The sequence below is a fragment of the Triturus cristatus genome, chromosome 6, assembly GCF_964204655.1.
Source record: "Triturus cristatus chromosome 6, aTriCri1.1, whole genome shotgun sequence".
In the NCBI taxonomy this organism is placed as follows: Eukaryota; Metazoa; Chordata; class Amphibia; order Caudata; family Salamandridae; genus Triturus; species Triturus cristatus.
Window position 1 is genome coordinate 884,248,172 of NC_140589.1, and position 17,139 is coordinate 884,265,310.

A 17,139-nucleotide genomic window follows, 5' to 3' on the forward strand; every position below is an offset into this window, starting at 1 on the left:
TAAAACACCATTCCATCAACCTTTTTAGCCATGTTTACTGCTCACAACCAGAAGACACAAGTAAACCCACCTGAGGGACCTCCTGAAATTCTGTTCTGTCAGGTGTTCCTAACTTATACAAAGGACTTTAGGAGGAGGAAGGACCTAAAAGTCAGGCGAAATGGTCCTAGATCCAAGGAAATGTTTTAGATCAGCCTCAGTTTCTTAAATAGTCTGCATTAACATCATCAGTTCCACGTCTGTGTGGAGCTGATCTTGAGGACTTCTTAATCAGCAGGCGGGTACAACAATAAAGTGTTTAATATTACAATACAGGCGAAAATTCAGACACCTTGTCATAGGCTCACCTTGTCCAGGGACCCAGGCATGCTGCCTTTCCACTCTCAGAGCCCTTCACCTAACCTACTGTGCAGCTGTTTCACCTCTAATATCACTGTTCCACAGGCAGCGTGATGTCACAATGTTCCTTGTCTGTAGCCTGAACCATGAGCCTTTGCAACCCTGGCATAATCTACATACTTCCAATTGGTGAAGTCTTGGACCACAAATGCAGTGAAGAATAATGGATTGTTACTCTTCATTCATTTTTGCCCATTGGCTCAGATTTGAATGCTTACAGGCCATCCGAGCATCTCTGCCAGGCCACCCTATGTCTAGAGACTGTAGATTTAGAGAGTTTATAAACATTGTAGGTTCATCACTGAAGTGTGCTCGCTTCGGCAGCACATATACTAAAATTGGAACGATACAGAGAAGATTAGCATGGCCCCTGCGCAAGGATGACACGCAAATTCGTGAAGCGTACCATATTTTTACCAGCTTTCAGGAGAGAAATGTTCTATGTTTTCAAGACTAATTGAAATAATAAAGCAGGTTCCAGTGCTTTCCTCCTAATATGTATTTTTCAATTTTTCTCTCCTCAACATTTTTAATGTATTTACCTCGCAGTAAAGAAGGTGTACTCTATGTGTCCAGCTGCATTTAGCAAGGAAGCCTGCAGGACTTCTGGGACTTTTCTTTCTCTTCTTCAGCCTCCCTGTCATTATTCTTCACAACCCCCAAATCTATACTGCTGCCAGCGATGCGTTGCTTTGTGGGAAGCAAGACAAAGAGAAGGGGAGGGCCTATGCAAATGATGGCCTCAGGGCTGTCTGGGAGTCCCTTTTCAGCAGTACTGTTAAAATCCGCCTTGCAACCAGATTGGTCTGGTAAGCTGAAAAATACCAGGCATGATTGGGCACCGGGTCCTCTAGGCCCTTGGAGGACATATTGGGCCTGCATCCCTCAGTTTCTGAGGTCCAAGAAATGTTCACCCTCCACCCTAATAGAGAGGTCTTGGCCGATCGGGGCAGAAGGGAGCAGGGCAAGATGCTCATGATCCTGCTCTAATAATGAACTGCCTTCCTCTCTCCTTACCTGTGGTTATGCCTGGCTGCTTGGTTCCAGTTGTAGGCCTACATCCCACAGGCAATTTGCTTGTCTCTCTCACACATGTAAATGGGTCAGCACTCAAGTGCACACACCTGCCTGCACCCACAGATCCTCTCACACACACTTTTCTCAACAAGATTTTTTCCTAGTTTAGAGACTCAGAGACCCATGTTGAAATACAAAAGCAGCACACCACATGACGGCCTTCACATAGAATCCAGCAGCAAATGGGAAACTTTTAACCAGCCGTGGTCCTATTACTGCAGCCCTACCATGGAACGACTGCTGGATGAGTCGTGCTCAAGAATATTGAACCTACAACAAGTCTGAGGTAAATAAGAATTCCACAGGAATACCATAAAACAGGGACCTATGACCCTTTCGAGCCAGATAGGAGTCGAACCTACAATCTTCTGATCCGTAGTCAGACACGTTATCCATTGCGCCACTGGCCCCATGTAGGTACACCCATACTTTTGTCCTTAAGAGGACCAGAAATTGTGTGTGTGTGTGTGTGTGTGTGTTTTAAAACACCATTCCATCAACCTTTTTAGCCATGTTTACTGCTCACAACCAGAAGACACAAGTAAACCCACCTGAGGGACCTCCTGAAATTCTGTTCTGTCAGGTGTTCCTAACTTATACAAAGGACTTTAGGAGGAGGAAGGACCTAAAAGTCAGGCGAAATGGTCCTAGATCCAAGGAAATGTTTTAGATCAGCCTCAGTTTCTTAAATAGTCTGCATTAACATCATCAGTTCCACGTCTGTGTGGAGCTGATCTTGAGGACTTCTTAATCAGCAGGCGGGTACAACAATAAAGTGTTTAATATTACAATACAGGCGAAAATTCAGACACCTTGTCATAGGCTCACCTTGTCCAGGGACCCAGGCATGCTGCCTTTCCACTCTCAGAGCCCTTCACCTAACCTACTGTGCAGCTGTTTCACCTCTAATATCACTGTTCCACAGGCAGCGTGATGTCACAATGTTCCTTGTCTGTAGCCTGAACCATGAGCCTTTGCAACCCTGGCATAATCTACATACTTCCAATTGGTGAAGTCTTGGACCACAAATGCAGTGAAGAATAATGGATTGTTACTCTTCATTCATTTTTGCCCATTGGCTCAGATTTGAATGCTTACAGGCCATCCGAGCATCTCTGCCAGGCCACCCTATGTCTAGAGACTGTAGATTTAGAGAGTTTATAAACATTGTAGGTTCATCAATGAAGTGTGCTCGCTTCGGCAGCACGTATACTAAAATTGGAACGATACAGAGAAGATTAGCATAGCCCCTGCGCAAGGATGACACGCAAATTCGTGAAGCGTTCCATATTTTTACCAGCTTTCAGGAGAGAAATGTTCTATGTTTTCAAGACTAATTGAAATAATAAAGCAGGTTCCAGTGCTTTCCTCCTAATATGTATTTTTCAATTTTTCTCTCCTCAACATTTTTAATGTATTTACCTCGCAGTAAAGAAGGTGCACTCTATGTGTCCAGCTGCATTTAGCAAGGAAGCCTGCAGGACTTCTGGGACTTTTCTTTCTCTTCTTCAGCCTCCCTGTCATTATTCTTCACAACCCCCAAATCTATACTGCTGCCAGCGATGCGTTGCTTTGTGGGAAGCAAGACAAAGAGAAGGGGAGGGCCTATGCAAATGATGGCCTCAGGGCTGTCTGGGAGTCCCTTTTCAGCAGTACTGTTAAAATCCGCCTTGCAACCAGATTGGTCGGGTAAGCTGAAAAACACCAGGCATGATTGGGCACCGGGTCCTCTAGGCCCTTGGAGGACATATTGGGCCTGCATCCCTCAGCTTCTGAGGTCCAAGAAATGTTCACCCTCCACCCTAATAGAGAGGTATTGGCCGATCGTGGCCGATCGGGGCAGAAGGGAGCAGGGCAAGATGCTCATGATCCTGCTCTAATAATGAACTGCCTTCCTCTCTCCTTACCTGTGGTTATGCCTGGCTGCTTGGTTCCAGTTGTAGGCCTACATCCCACAGGCAATTTGCTTGTCTCTCTCACACATGTAAATGGGTCAGCACTCAAGTGCACACACCTGCCTGCACCCACAGATCCTCTCACACACACTTTTCTCAACAAGATTTTTTCCTAGTTTAGAGACTCAGAGACCCATGTTGAAATACAAAAGCAGCACACCACATGACGGCCGTCACATAGAATCCATCAGCAAATGGGAAACTTTTAACTAGCCGTGGTCCTATTACTGCAGCCCTACCATGGAACGACTGCTGGATGAGTCGTGCTCGAGAATATTGAACCTACAACAAGTCTGAGGTAAATAAGAATTCCACAGGAATACCATAAAACAGGGACCTATGACCCTTTCGAGCCAGATAGGAATCAAACCTACAATCTTCTGATCCGTAGTCAGACGCGTTATCCATTGCACCACTGGCCCCATGTAGGTACACCCATACTTTTGTCCTTAAGAGGACCAGAAATTGTGTGTGTGTGTGTGTGTGTTTTAAAACACCATTCCATCAACATTTTTAGCCATGTTTACTGCTCACAACCAGAAGACACAAGTAAACCCACCTGAGGGACCTCCTGAAATTCTGTTCTGTCAGGTGTTCCTAACTTATACAAAGGACTTTAGGAGGAGGAAGGACCTAAAAGTCAGGCGAAATGGTCCTAGATCCAAGGAAATGTTTTAGATCAGCCTCAGTTTCTTAAATAGTCTGCATTAACATCATCAGTTCCACGTCTGTGTGGAGCTGATCTTGAGGACTTCTTTATCAGCAGGCGGGTACAACAATAAAGTGTTTAATATTACAATACAGGCGAAAATTCAGACACCTTGTCATAGGCTCACCTTGTCCAGGGACCCAGGCATGCTACCTTTCCACTCTCAGAGCCCTTCACCTAACCTACTGTGCAGCTGTTTCACCTCTAATATCACTGTTCCACAGGCAGCGTGATGTCACAATGTTCCTTGTCTGTAGCCTGAACCATGAGCCTTTGCAACCCTGGCATAATCTACATACTTCCAATTGGTGAAGTCTTGGACCACAAATGCAGTGAAGAATAATGGATTGTTACTCTTCATTCATTTTTGCCCATTGGCTCAGATTTGAATGCTTACAGGCCATCCGAGCATCTCTGCCAGGCCACCCTATGTCTAGAGACTGTAGATTTAGAGAGTTTATAAACATTGTAGGTTCATCAATGAAGTGTGCTCGCTTCGGCAGCACATATACTAAAATTGGAACGATACAGAGAAGATTAGCATGGCCCCTGCGCAAGGATGACACGCAAATTCGTGAAGCGTTCCATATTTTTACCAGCTTTCAGGAGAGAAATGTTCTATGTTTTCAAGACTAATTAAAATAATAAAGCAGGTTCCAGTGCTTTCCTCCTAATATGTATTTTTCAATTTTTCTCTCCTCAACATTTTTAATGTATTTACCTCGCAGTAAAGAAGGTGCACTCTATGTGTCCAGCTGCATTTAGCAAGGAAGCCTGCAGGACTTCTGGGACTTTTCTTTCTCTTCTTCAGCCTCCCTGTCATTATTCTTCACAACCCCCAAATCTATACTGCTGCCAGCGATGCGTTGCTTTGTGGGAAGCAAGACAAAGAGAAGGGGAGGGCCTATGCAAATGATGGCCTCAGGGCTGTCTGGGAGTCTCTTTTCAGCAGTACTGTTAAAATCCGCCTTGCAACCAGATTGGTCGGGTAAGCTGAAAAACACCAGGCATGATTGGGCACCGGGTCCTCTAGGCCCTTGGAGGACATATTGGGCCTGCATCCCTCAGTTTCTGAGGTCCAAGAAATGTTCACCCTCCACCCTAATAGAGAGGTCTTGGCCGATCGTGGCCGATCGGGGCAGAAGGGAGCAGGGCAAGATGCTCATGATCCTGCTCTAATAATGAACTGCCTTCCTCTCTCCTTACCTGTGGTTATGCCTGGCTGCTTGGTTCCAGTTGTAGGCCTACATCCCACAGGCAATTTGCTTGTCTCTCTCACACATGTAAATGGGTCAGCACTCAAGTGCACACACCTGCCTGCACCCACAGATCCTCTCACACACACTTTTCTCAACAAGATTTTTTCCTAGTTTAGAGACTCAGAGACCCATGTTGAAATACAAAAGCAGCACACCACATGACGGCCTTCACATAGAATCCAGCAGCAAATGGGAAACTTTTAACCAGCCGTGGTCCTATTACTGCAGCCCTACCATGGAACGACTGCTGGATGAGTCGTGCTCAAGAATATTGAACCTACAACAAGTCTGAGGTAAATAAGAATTCCACAGGAATACCATAAAACAGGGACCTATGACCCTTTCGAGCCAGATAGGAGTCGAACCTACAATCTTCTGATCCGAGGTCAGACGCGTTATCCATTGCGCCACTGGCCCCATGTAGGTACACCCATACTTTTGTCCTTAAGAGGACCAGAAATTGTGTGTGTGTGTGTGTGTGTGTGTTTTAAAACACCATTCCATCAACCTTTTTAGCCATGTTTACTGCTCACAACCAGAAGACACAAGTAAACCCACCTGAGGGACCTCCTGAAATTCGGTTCTGTCAGGTGTTCCTAACTTATACAAAGGACTTTAGGAGGAGGAAGGACCTAAAAGTCAGGCGAAATGGTCCTAGATCCAAGGAAATGTTTTAGATCAGCCTCAGTTTCTTAAATAGTCTGCATTAACATCATCAGTTCCACGTCTGTGTGGAGCTGATCTTGAGGACTTCTTAATCAGCAGGCGGGTACAACAATAAAGTGTTTAATATTACAATACAGGCGAAAATTCAGACACCTTGTCATAGGCTCACCTTGTCCAGGGACCCAGGCATGCTGCCTTTCCACTCTCAGAGCCCTTCACCTAACCTACTGTGCAGCTGTTTCACCTCTAATATCACTGTTCCACAGGCAGCGTGATGTCACAATGTTCCTTGTCTGTAGCCTGAACCATGAGCCTTTGCAACCCTGGCATAATCTACATACTTCCAATTGGTGAAGTCTTGGACCACAAATGCAGTGAAGAATAATGGATTGTTACTCTTCATTCATTTTTGCCCATTGGCTCAGATTTGAATGCTTACAGGCCATCCGAGCATCTCTGCCAGGCCACCCTATGTCTAGAGACTGTAGATTTAGAGAGTTTATAAACATTGTAGGTTCATCAATGAAGTGTGCTCGCTTCGGCAGCACATATACTAAAATTGGAACGATACAGAGAAGATTAGCATGGCCCCTGCGCAAGGATGACACGCAAATTCGTGAAGCGTTCCATATTTTTACCAGCTTTCAGGAGAGAAATGTTCTATGTTTTCAAGACTAATTGAAATAATAAAGCAGGTTCCAGTGCTTTCCTCCTAATATGTATTTTTCAATTTTTCTCTCCTCAACATTTTTAATGTATTTACCTCGCAGTAAAGAAGGTGCACTCTATGTGTCCAGCTGCATTTAGCAAGGAAGCCTGCAGGACTTCTGGGACTTTTCTTTCTCTTCTTCAGCCTCCCTGTCATTATTCTTCACAACCCCCAAATCTATACTGCTGCCAGCGATGCGTTGCTTTGTGGGAAGCAAGACAAAGAGAAGGGGAGGGTCTATGCAAATGATGGCCTCAGGGCTGTCTGGGAGTCCCTTTTCAGCAGTACTGTTAAAATCTGCCTTGCAACCAGATTGGTCGGGTAAGCCGAAAAACACCAGGCATGATTGGGCACCGGGTCCTCTAGGCCCTTGGAGGACATATTGGGCCTGCATCCCTCAGTTTCTGAGGTCCAAGAAATGTTCACCCTCCACCCTAATAGAGAGGTCTTGGCCGATCGTGGCCGATCGGGGCAGAAGGGAGCAGGGCAAGATGCTCATGATCCTGCTCTAATAATGAACTGCCTTCCTCTCTCCTTACCTGTGGTTATGCCTGGCTGCTTGGTTCCAGTTGTAGGCCTACATCCCACAGGCAATTTGCTTGTGTCTCTCACACATGTAAATGGGTCAGCACTCAAGTGCACACACCTGCCTGCACCCACAGATCCTCTCACACACACTTTTCTCAACAAGATTTTTTCCTAGTTTAGAGACTCAGAGACCCATGTTGAAATACAAAAGCAGCACACCACATGACGGCCTTCACATAGAATCCAGCAGCAAATGGGAAACTTTTAACTAGCCGTGGTCCTATTACTGCAGCCCTACCATGGAACGACTGCTGGATGAGTCGTGCTCATGAATATTGAACCTACAACAAGTCTGAGGTAAATAAGAATTCCACAGGAATACCATAAAACAGGGACCTATGACCCTTTCGAGCCAGATAGGAGTCGAACCTACAATCTTCTGATCCGTAGTCAGACGCGTTATCCATTGCGCCACTGGCCCCATGTAGGTACACCCATACTTTTGTCCTTAAGAGGACCAGAAATTGTGTGTGTGTGTGTGTTTTAAAACACCATTCCATCAACCTTTTTAGCCATGTTTACTGCTCACAACCAGAAGACACAAGTAAACCCACCTGAGGGACCTCCTGAAATTCTGTTCTGTCAGGTGTTCCTAACTTATACAAAGGACTTTAGGAGGAGGAAGGACCTAAAAGTCAGGCGAAATGGTCCTAGATCCAAGGAAATGTTTTAGATCAGCCTCAGTTTCTTAAATAGTCTGCATTAACATCATCAGTTCCACGTCTGTGTGGAGCTGATCTTGAGGACTTCTTAATCAGCAGGCGGGTACAACAATAAAGTGTTTAATATTACAATACAGGCGAAAATTCAGACACCTTGTCATAGGCTCACCTTGTCCAGGGACCCAGGCATGCTGCCTTTCCACTCTCAGAGCCCTTCACCTAACCTACTGTGCAGCTGTTTCACCTCTAATATCACTGTTCCACAGGCAGCGTGATGTCACAATGTTCCTTGTCTGTAGCCTGAACCATGAGCCTTTGCAACCCTGGCATAATCTACATACTTCCAATTGGTGAAGTCTTGGACCACAAATGCAGTGAAGAATAATGGATTGTTACTCTTCATTCATTTTTGCCCATTGGCTCAGATTTGAATGCTTACAGGCCATCCGAGCATCTCTGCCAGGCCACCCTATGTCTAGAGACTGTAGATTTAGAGAGTTTATAAACATTGTAGGTTCATCAATGAAGTGTGCTCGCTTCGGCAGCACGTATACTAAAATTGGAACGATACAGAGAAGATTAGCATAGCCCCTGCGCAAGGATGACACGCAAATTCGTGAAGCGTTCCATATTTTTACCAGCTTTCAGGAGAGAAATGTTCTATGTTTTCAAGACTAATTGAAATAATAAAGCAGGTTCCAGTGCTTTCCTCCTAATATGTATTTTTCAATTTTTCTCTCCTCAACATTTTTAATGTATTTACCTCGCAGTAAAGAAGGTGCACTCTATGTGTCCAGCTGCATTTAGCAAGGAAGCCTGCAGGACTTCTGGGACTTTTCTTTCTCTTCTTCAGCCTCCCTGTCATTATTCTTCACAACCCCCAAATCTATACTGCTGCCAGCGATGCGTTGCTTTGTGGGAAGCAAGACAAAGAGAAGGGGAGGGCCTATGCAAATGATGGCCTCAGGGCTGTCTGGGAGTCCCTTTTCAGCAGTACTGTTAAAATCCGCCTTGCAACCAGATTGGTCGGGTAAGCTGAAAAACACCAGGCATGATTGGGCACCGGGTCCTCTAGGCCCTTGGAGGACATATTGGGCCTGCATCCCTCAGCTTCTGAGGTCCAAGAAATGTTCACCCTCCACCCTAATAGAGAGGTATTGGCCGATCGTGGCCGATCGGGGCAGAAGGGAGCAGGGCAAGATGCTCATGATCCTGCTCTAATAATGAACTGCCTTCCTCTCTCCTTACCTGTGGTTATGCCTGGCTGCTTGGTTCCAGTTGTAGGCCTACATCCCACAGGCAATTTGCTTGTCTCTCTCACACATGTAAATGGGTCAGCACTCAAGTGCACACACCTGCCTGCACCCACAGATCCTCTCACACACACTTTTCTCAACAAGATTTTTTCCTAGTTTAGAGACTCAGAGACCCATGTTGAAATACAAAAGCAGCACACCACATGACGGCCGTCACATAGAATCCATCAGCAAATGGGAAACTTTTAACTAGCCGTGGTCCTATTACTGCAGCCCTACCATGGAACGACTGCTGGATGAGTCGTGCTCGAGAATATTGAACCTACAACAAGTCTGAGGTAAATAAGAATTCCACAGGAATACCATAAAACAGGGACCTATGACCCTTTCGAGCCAGATAGGAATCAAACCTACAATCTTCTGATCCGTAGTCAGACGCGTTATCCATTGCGCCACTGGCCCCATGTAGGTACACCCATACTTTTGTCCTTAAGAGGACCAGAAATTGTGTGTGTGTGTGTGTGTGTTTTAAAACACCATTCCATCAACATTTTTAGCCATGTTTACTGCTCACAACCAGAAGACACAAGTAAACCCACCTGAGGGACCTCCTGAAATTCTGTTCTGTCAGGTGTTCCTAACTTATACAAAGGACTTTAGGAGGAGGAAGGACCTAAAAGTCAGGCGAAATGGTCCTAGATCCAAGGAAATGTTTTAGATCAGCCTCAGTTTCTTAAATAGTCTGCATTAACATCATCAGTTCCACGTCTGTGTGGAGCTGATCTTGAGGACTTCTTTATCAGCAGGCGGGTACAACAATAAAGTGTTTAATATTACAATACAGGCGAAAATTCAGACACCTTGTCATAGGCTCACCTTGTCCAGGGACCCAGGCATGCTACCTTTCCACTCTCAGAGCCCTTCACCTAACCTACTGTGCAGCTGTTTCACCTCTAATATCACTGTTCCACAGGCAGCGTGATGTCACAATGTTCCTTGTCTGTAGCCTGAACCATGAGCCTTTGCAACCCTGGCATAATCTACATACTTCCAATTGGTGAAGTCTTGGACCACAAATGCAGTGAAGAATAATGGATTGTTACTCTTCATTCATTTTTGCCCATTGGCTCAGATTTGAATGCTTACAGGCCATCCGAGCATCTCTGCCAGGCCACCCTATGTCTAGAGACTGTAGATTTAGAGAGTTTATAAACATTGTAGGTTCATCAATGAAGTGTGCTCGCTTCGGCAGCACATATACTAAAATTGGAACGATACAGAGAAGATTAGCATGGCCCCTGCGCAAGGATGACACGCAAATTCGTGAAGCGTTCCATATTTTTACCAGCTTTCAGGAGAGAAATGTTCTATGTTTTCAAGACTAATTAAAATAATAAAGCAGGTTCCAGTGCTTTCCTCCTAATATGTATTTTTCAATTTTTCTCTCCTCAACATTTTTAATGTATTTACCTCGCAGTAAAGAAGGTGCACTCTATGTGTCCAGCTGCATTTAGCAAGGAAGCCTGCAGGACTTCTGGGACTTTTCTTTCTCTTCTTCAGCCTCCCTGTCATTATTCTTCACAACCCCCAAATCTATACTGCTGCCAGCGATGCGTTGCTTTGTGGGAAGCAAGACAAAGAGAAGGGGAGGGCCTATGCAAATGATGGCCTCAGGGCTGTCTGGGAGTCCCTTTTCAGCAGTACTGTTAAAATCCGCCTTGCAACCAGATTGGTCGGGTAAGCTGAAAAACACCAGGCATGATTGGGCACCGGGTCCTCTAGGCCCTTGGAGGACATATTGGGCCTGCATCCCTCAGTTTCTGAGGTCCAAGAAATGTTCACCCTCCACCCTAATAGAGAGGTAGTGGCCGATCGGGGCAGAAGGGAGCAGGGCAAGATGCTCATGATCCTGCTCTAATAATGAACTGCCTTCCTCTCTCCTTACCTGTGGTTATGCCTGGCTGCTTGGTTCCAGTTGTAGGCCTACATCCCACAGGCAATTTGCTTGTCTCTCTCACACATGTAAATGGGTCAGCACTCAAGTGCACACACCTGCCTGCACCCACAGATCCTCTCACACACACTTTTCTCAACAAGATTTTTTCCTAGTTTAGAGACTCAGAGACCCATGTTGAAATACAAAAGCAGCACACCACATGACGGCCTTCACATAGAATCCAGCAGCAAATGGGAAACTTTTAACTAGCCGTGGTCCTATTACTGCAGCCCTACCATGGAACGACTGCTGGATGAGTCGTGCTCGAGAATATTGAACCTACAACAAGTCTGAGGTAAATAAGAATTCCACAGGAATACCATAAACAGGGACCTATGACCCTTTCGAGCCAGATAGGAATCAAACCTACAATCGTCTGATCCGTAGTCAGACGCGTTATCCATTGCACCACTGGCCCCATGTAGGTACACCCATACTTTTGTCCTTAAGAGGACCAGAAATTGTGTGTGTGTGTGTGTGTGTGTGTGTGTGTGTTTTAAAACACCATTCCATCAACCTTTTTAGCCATATTTACTGCTCACAACCAGAAGACACAAGTAAACCCACCTGAGGGACCTCCTGAAATTCTGTTCTGTCAGGTGTTCCTAACTTATACAAAGGACTTTAGGAGGAGGAAGGACCTAAAAGTCAGGCGAAATGGTCCTAGATCCAAGGAAATGTTTTAGATCAGCCTCAGTTTCTTAAATAGTCTGCATTAACATCATCAGTTCCACGTCTGTGTGGAGCTGATCTTGAGGACTTCTTAATCAGCAGGCGGGTACAACAATAAAGTGTTTAATATTACAATACAGGCGAAAATTCAGACACCTTGTCATAGGCTCACCTTGTCCAGGGACCCAGGCATGCTGCCTTTCCACTCTCAGAGCCCTTCACCTAACCTACTGTGCAGCTGTTTCACCTCTAATATCACTGTTCCACAGGCAGCGTGATGTCACAATGTTCCTTGTCTGTAGCCTGAACCATGAGCCTTTGCAACCCTGGCATAATCTACATACTTCCAATTGGTGAAGTCTTGGACCACAAATGCAGTGAAGAATAATGGATTGTTACTCTTCATTCATTTTTGCCCATTGGCTCAGATTTGAATGCTTACAGGCCATCCGAGCATCTCTGCCAGGCCACCCTATGTCTAGAGACTGTAGATTTAGAGAGTTTATAAACATTGTAGGTTCATCACTGAAGTGTGCTCGCTTCGGCAGCACATATACTAAAATTGGAACGATACAGAGAAGATTAGCATGGCCCCTGCGCAAGGATGACACGCAAATTCGTGAAGCGTACCATATTTTTACCAGCTTTCAGGAGAGAAATGTTCTATGTTTTCAAGACTAATTGAAATAATAAAGCAGGTTCCAGTGCTTTCCTCCTAATATGTATTTTTCAATTTTTCTCTCCTCAACATTTTTAATGTATTTACCTCGCAGTAAAGAAGGTGTACTCTATGTGTCCAGCTGCATTTAGCAAGGAAGCCTGCAGGACTTCTGGGACTTTTCTTTCTCTTCTTCAGCCTCCCTGTCATTATTCTTCACAACCCCCAAATCTATACTGCTGCCAGCGATGCGTTGCTTTGTGGGAAGCAAGACAAAGAGAAGGGGAGGGCCTATGCAAATGATGGCCTCAGGGCTGTCTGGGAGTCCCTTTTCAGCAGTACTGTTAAAATCCGCCTTGCAACCAGATTGGTCTGGTAAGCTGAAAAATACCAGGCATGATTGGGCACCGGGTCCTCTAGGCCCTTGGAGGACATATTGGGCCTGCATCCCTCAGTTTCTGAGGTCCAAGAAATGTTCACCCTCCACCCTAATAGAGAGGTCGTGGCCGATCGTGGCCGATCGGGGCAGAAGGGAGCAGGGCAAGATGCTCATGATCCTGCTCTAATAATGAACTGCCTTCCTCTCTCCTTACCTGTGGTTATGCCTGGCTGCTTGGTTCCAGTTGTAGGCCTACATCCCACAGGCAATTTGCTTGTCTCTCTCACACATGTAAATGGGTCAGCACTCAAGTGCACACACCTGCCTGCACCCACAGATCCTCTCACACACACTTTTCTCAACAAGATTTTTTCCTAGTTTAGAGACTCAGAGACCCATGTTGAAATACAAAAGCAGCACACCACATGACGGCCTTCACATAGAATCCAGCAGCAAATGGGAAACTTTTAACCAGCCGTGGTCCTATTACTGCAGCCCTACCATGGAACGACTGCTGGATGAGTCGTGCTCAAGAATATTGAACCTACAACAAGTCTGAGGTAAATAAGAATTCCACAGGAATACCATAAAACAGGGACCTATGACCCTTTCGAGCCAGATAGGAGTCGAACCTACAATCTTCTGATCCGTAGTCAGACACGTTATCCATTGCGCCACTGGCCCCATGTAGGTACACCCATACTTTTGTCCTTAAGAGGACCAGAAATTGTGTGTGTGTGTGTGTGTGTGTGTTTTAAAACACCATTCCATCAACCTTTTTAGCCATGTTTACTGCTCACAACCAGAAGACACAAGTAAACCCACCTGAGGGACCTCCTGAAATTCTGTTCTGTCAGGTGTTCCTAACTTATACAAAGGACTTTAGGAGGAGGAAGGACCTAAAAGTCAGGCGAAATGGTCCTAGATCCAAGGAAATGTTTTAGATCAGCCTCAGTTTCTTAAATAGTCTGCATTAACATCATCAGTTCCACGTCTGTGTGGAGCTGATCTTGAGGACTTCTTAATCAGCAGGCGGGTACAACAATAAAGTGTTTAATATTACAATACAGGCGAAAATTCAGACACCTTGTCATAGGCTCACCTTGTCCAGGGACCCAGGCATGCTGCCTTTCCACTCTCAGAGCCCTTCACCTAACCTACTGTGCAGCTGTTTCACCTCTAATATCACTGTTCCACAGGCAGCGTGATGTCACAATGTTCCTTGTCTGTAGCCTGAACCATGAGCCTTTGCAACCCTGGCATAATCTACATACTTCCAATTGGTGAAGTCTTGGACCACAAATGCAGTGAAGAATAATGGATTGTTACTCTTCATTCATTTTTGCCCATTGGCTCAGATTTGAATGCTTACAGGCCATCCGAGCATCTCTGCCAGGCCACCCTATGTCTAGAGACTGTAGATTTAGAGAGTTTATAAACATTGTAGGTTCATCAATGAAGTGTGCTCGCTTCGGCAGCACGTATACTAAAATTGGAACGATACAGAGAAGATTAGCATAGCCCCTGCGCAAGGATGACACGCAAATTCGTGAAGCGTTCCATATTTTTACCAGCTTTCAGGAGAGAAATGTTCTATGTTTTCAAGACTAATTGAAATAATAAAGCAGGTTCCAGTGCTTTCCTCCTAATATGTATTTTTCAATTTTTCTCTCCTCAACATTTTTAATGTATTTACCTCGCAGTAAAGAAGGTGCACTCTATGTGTCCAGCTGCATTTAGCAAGGAAGCCTGCAGGACTTCTGGGACTTTTCTTTCTCTTCTTCAGCCTCCCTGTCATTATTCTTCACAACCCCCAAATCTATACTGCTGCCAGCGATGCGTTGCTTTGTGGGAAGCAAGACAAAGAGAAGGGGAGGGCCTATGCAAATGATGGCCTCAGGGCTGTCTGGGAGTCCCTTTTCAGCAGTACTGTTAAAATCCGCCTTGCAACCAGATTGGTCGGGTAAGCTGAAAAACACCAGGCATGATTGGGCACCGGGTCCTCTAGGCCCTTGGAGGACATATTGGGCCTGCATCCCTCAGCTTCTGAGGTCCAAGAAATGTTCACCCTCCACCCTAATAGAGAGGTATTGGCCGATCGTGGCCGATCGGGGCAGAAGGGAGCAGGGCAAGATGCTCATGATCCTGCTCTAATAATGAACTGCCTTCCTCTCTCCTTACCTGTGGTTATGCCTGGCTGCTTGGTTCCAGTTGTAGGCCTACATCCCACAGGCAATTTGCTTGTCTCTCTCACACATGTAAATGGGTCAGCACTCAAGTGCACACACCTGCCTGCACCCACAGATCCTCTCACACACACTTTTCTCAACAAGATTTTTTCCTAGTTTAGAGACTCAGAGACCCATGTTGAAATACAAAAGCAGCACACCACATGACGGCCGTCACATAGAATCCATCAGCAAATGGGAAACTTTTAACTAGCCGTGGTCCTATTACTGCAGCCCTACCATGGAACGACTGCTGGATGAGTCGTGCTCGAGAATATTGAACCTACAACAAGTCTGAGGTAAATAAGAATTCCACAGGAATACCATAAAACAGGGACCTATGACCCTTTCGAGCCAGATAGGAATCAAACCTACAATCTTCTGATCCGTAGTCAGACGCGTTATCCATTGCACCACTGGCCCCATGTAGGTACACCCATACTTTTGTCCTTAAGAGGACCAGAAATTGTGTGTGTGTGTGTGTGTGTTTTAAAACACCATTCCATCAACATTTTTAGCCATGTTTACTGCTCACAACCAGAAGACACAAGTAAACCCACCTGAGGGACCTCCTGAAATTCTGTTCTGTCAGGTGTTCCTAACTTATACAAAGGACTTTAGGAGGAGGAAGGACCTAAAAGTCAGGCGAAATGGTCCTAGATCCAAGGAAATGTTTTAGATCAGCCTCAGTTTCTTAAATAGTCTGCATTAACATCATCAGTTCCACGTCTGTGTGGAGCTGATCTTGAGGACTTCTTTATCAGCAGGCGGGTACAACAATAAAGTGTTTAATATTACAATACAGGCGAAAATTCAGACACCTTGTCATAGGCTCACCTTGTCCAGGGACCCAGGCATGCTACCTTTCCACTCTCAGAGCCCTTCACCTAACCTACTGTGCAGCTGTTTCACCTCTAATATCACTGTTCCACAGGCAGCGTGATGTCACAATGTTCCTTGTCTGTAGCCTGAACCATGAGCCTTTGCAACCCTGGCATAATCTACATACTTCCAATTGGTGAAGTCTTGGACCACAAATGCAGTGAAGAATAATGGATTGTTACTCTTCATTCATTTTTGCCCATTGGCTCAGATTTGAATGCTTACAGGCCATCCGAGCATCTCTGCCAGGCCACCCTATGTCTAGAGACTGTAGATTTAGAGAGTTTATAAACATTGTAGGTTCATCAATGAAGTGTGCTCGCTTCGGCAGCACATATACTAAAATTGGAACGATACAGAGAAGATTAGCATGGCCCCTGCGCAAGGATGACACGCAAATTCGTGAAGCGTTCCATATTTTTACCAGCTTTCAGGAGAGAAATGTTCTATGTTTTCAAGACTAATTAAAATAATAAAGCAGGTTCCAGTGCTTTCCTCCTAATATGTATTTTTCAATTTTTCTCTCCTCAACATTTTTAATGTATTTACCTCGCAGTAAAGAAGGTGCACTCTATGTGTCCAGCTGCATTTAGCAAGGAAGCCTGCAGGACTTCTGGGACTTTTCTTTCTCTTCTTCAGCCTCCCTGTCATTATTCTTCACAACCCCCAAATCTATACTGCTGCCAGCGATGCGTTGCTTTGTGGGAAGCAAGACAAAGAGAAGGGGAGGGCCTATGCAAATGATGGCCTCAGGGCTGTCTGGGAGTCTCTTTTCAGCAGTACTGTTAAAATCCGCCTTGCAACCAGATTGGTCGGGTAAGCTGAAAAACACCAGGCATGATTGGGCACCGGGTCCTCTAGGCCCTTGGAGGACATATTGGGCCTGCATCCCTCAGTTTCTGAGGTCCAAGAAATGTTCACCCTCCACCCTAATAGAGAGGTCTTGGCCGATCGTGGCCGATCGGGGCAGAAGGGAGCAGGGCAAGATGCTCATGATCCTGCTCTAATAATGAACTGCCTTCCTCTCTCCTTACCTGTGGTTAT

General features: G+C 45.5%; 13 non-coding genes across 13 annotated transcripts; 9 read left to right on the forward strand and 4 right to left on the reverse strand.

Moving 5' to 3' along the window:
• The first annotated feature begins 707 nt into the window (after positions 1-707).
• LOC146820187 (U6 spliceosomal RNA) lies at positions 708-814 on the forward strand. Its single transcript, XR_014965368.1, has one exon. It is a non-coding gene; the product is annotated as a U6 spliceosomal RNA (small nuclear RNA).
• Positions 815-1,813: 999 nt separating this feature from the next.
• Positions 1,814-1,886, reverse strand: TRNAR-ACG (transfer RNA arginine (anticodon ACG)). The gene has a single exon. It is a non-coding gene; the product is annotated as a tRNA-Arg (tRNA).
• A 778-nt stretch (positions 1,887-2,664) lies between these two features.
• Positions 2,665-2,771, forward strand: LOC146820189 (U6 spliceosomal RNA). Its single transcript, XR_014964463.1, has one exon. It is a non-coding gene; the product is annotated as a U6 spliceosomal RNA (small nuclear RNA).
• Positions 2,772-4,627: 1,856 nt separating this feature from the next.
• Positions 4,628-4,734, forward strand: LOC146820190 (U6 spliceosomal RNA). The gene has a single exon (XR_014964566.1). It is a non-coding gene; the product is annotated as a U6 spliceosomal RNA (small nuclear RNA).
• Positions 4,735-6,594: 1,860 nt separating this feature from the next.
• On the forward strand, positions 6,595-6,701 carry LOC146820191 (U6 spliceosomal RNA). The gene has a single exon (XR_014964577.1). It is a non-coding gene; the product is annotated as a U6 spliceosomal RNA (small nuclear RNA).
• A 1,009-nt stretch (positions 6,702-7,710) lies between these two features.
• On the reverse strand, positions 7,711-7,783 carry TRNAR-ACG (transfer RNA arginine (anticodon ACG)). The gene has a single exon. It is a non-coding gene; the product is annotated as a tRNA-Arg (tRNA).
• A 770-nt stretch (positions 7,784-8,553) lies between these two features.
• LOC146820193 (U6 spliceosomal RNA) lies at positions 8,554-8,660 on the forward strand. Its single transcript, XR_014964464.1, has one exon. It is a non-coding gene; the product is annotated as a U6 spliceosomal RNA (small nuclear RNA).
• A 1,009-nt stretch (positions 8,661-9,669) lies between these two features.
• On the reverse strand, positions 9,670-9,742 carry TRNAR-ACG (transfer RNA arginine (anticodon ACG)). The gene has a single exon. It is a non-coding gene; the product is annotated as a tRNA-Arg (tRNA).
• Positions 9,743-10,516: 774 nt separating this feature from the next.
• Positions 10,517-10,623, forward strand: LOC146820195 (U6 spliceosomal RNA). Its single transcript, XR_014964588.1, has one exon. It is a non-coding gene; the product is annotated as a U6 spliceosomal RNA (small nuclear RNA).
• Positions 10,624-12,480: 1,857 nt separating this feature from the next.
• On the forward strand, positions 12,481-12,587 carry LOC146820196 (U6 spliceosomal RNA). Its single transcript, XR_014965369.1, has one exon. It is a non-coding gene; the product is annotated as a U6 spliceosomal RNA (small nuclear RNA).
• A 1,009-nt stretch (positions 12,588-13,596) lies between these two features.
• Positions 13,597-13,669, reverse strand: TRNAR-ACG (transfer RNA arginine (anticodon ACG)). Its single transcript has one exon. It is a non-coding gene; the product is annotated as a tRNA-Arg (tRNA).
• A 778-nt stretch (positions 13,670-14,447) lies between these two features.
• Positions 14,448-14,554, forward strand: LOC146820198 (U6 spliceosomal RNA). Its single transcript, XR_014964465.1, has one exon. It is a non-coding gene; the product is annotated as a U6 spliceosomal RNA (small nuclear RNA).
• Positions 14,555-16,410: 1,856 nt separating this feature from the next.
• Positions 16,411-16,517, forward strand: LOC146820199 (U6 spliceosomal RNA). Its single transcript, XR_014964599.1, has one exon. It is a non-coding gene; the product is annotated as a U6 spliceosomal RNA (small nuclear RNA).
• The last annotated feature ends 622 nt before the right edge of the window (positions 16,518-17,139 follow it).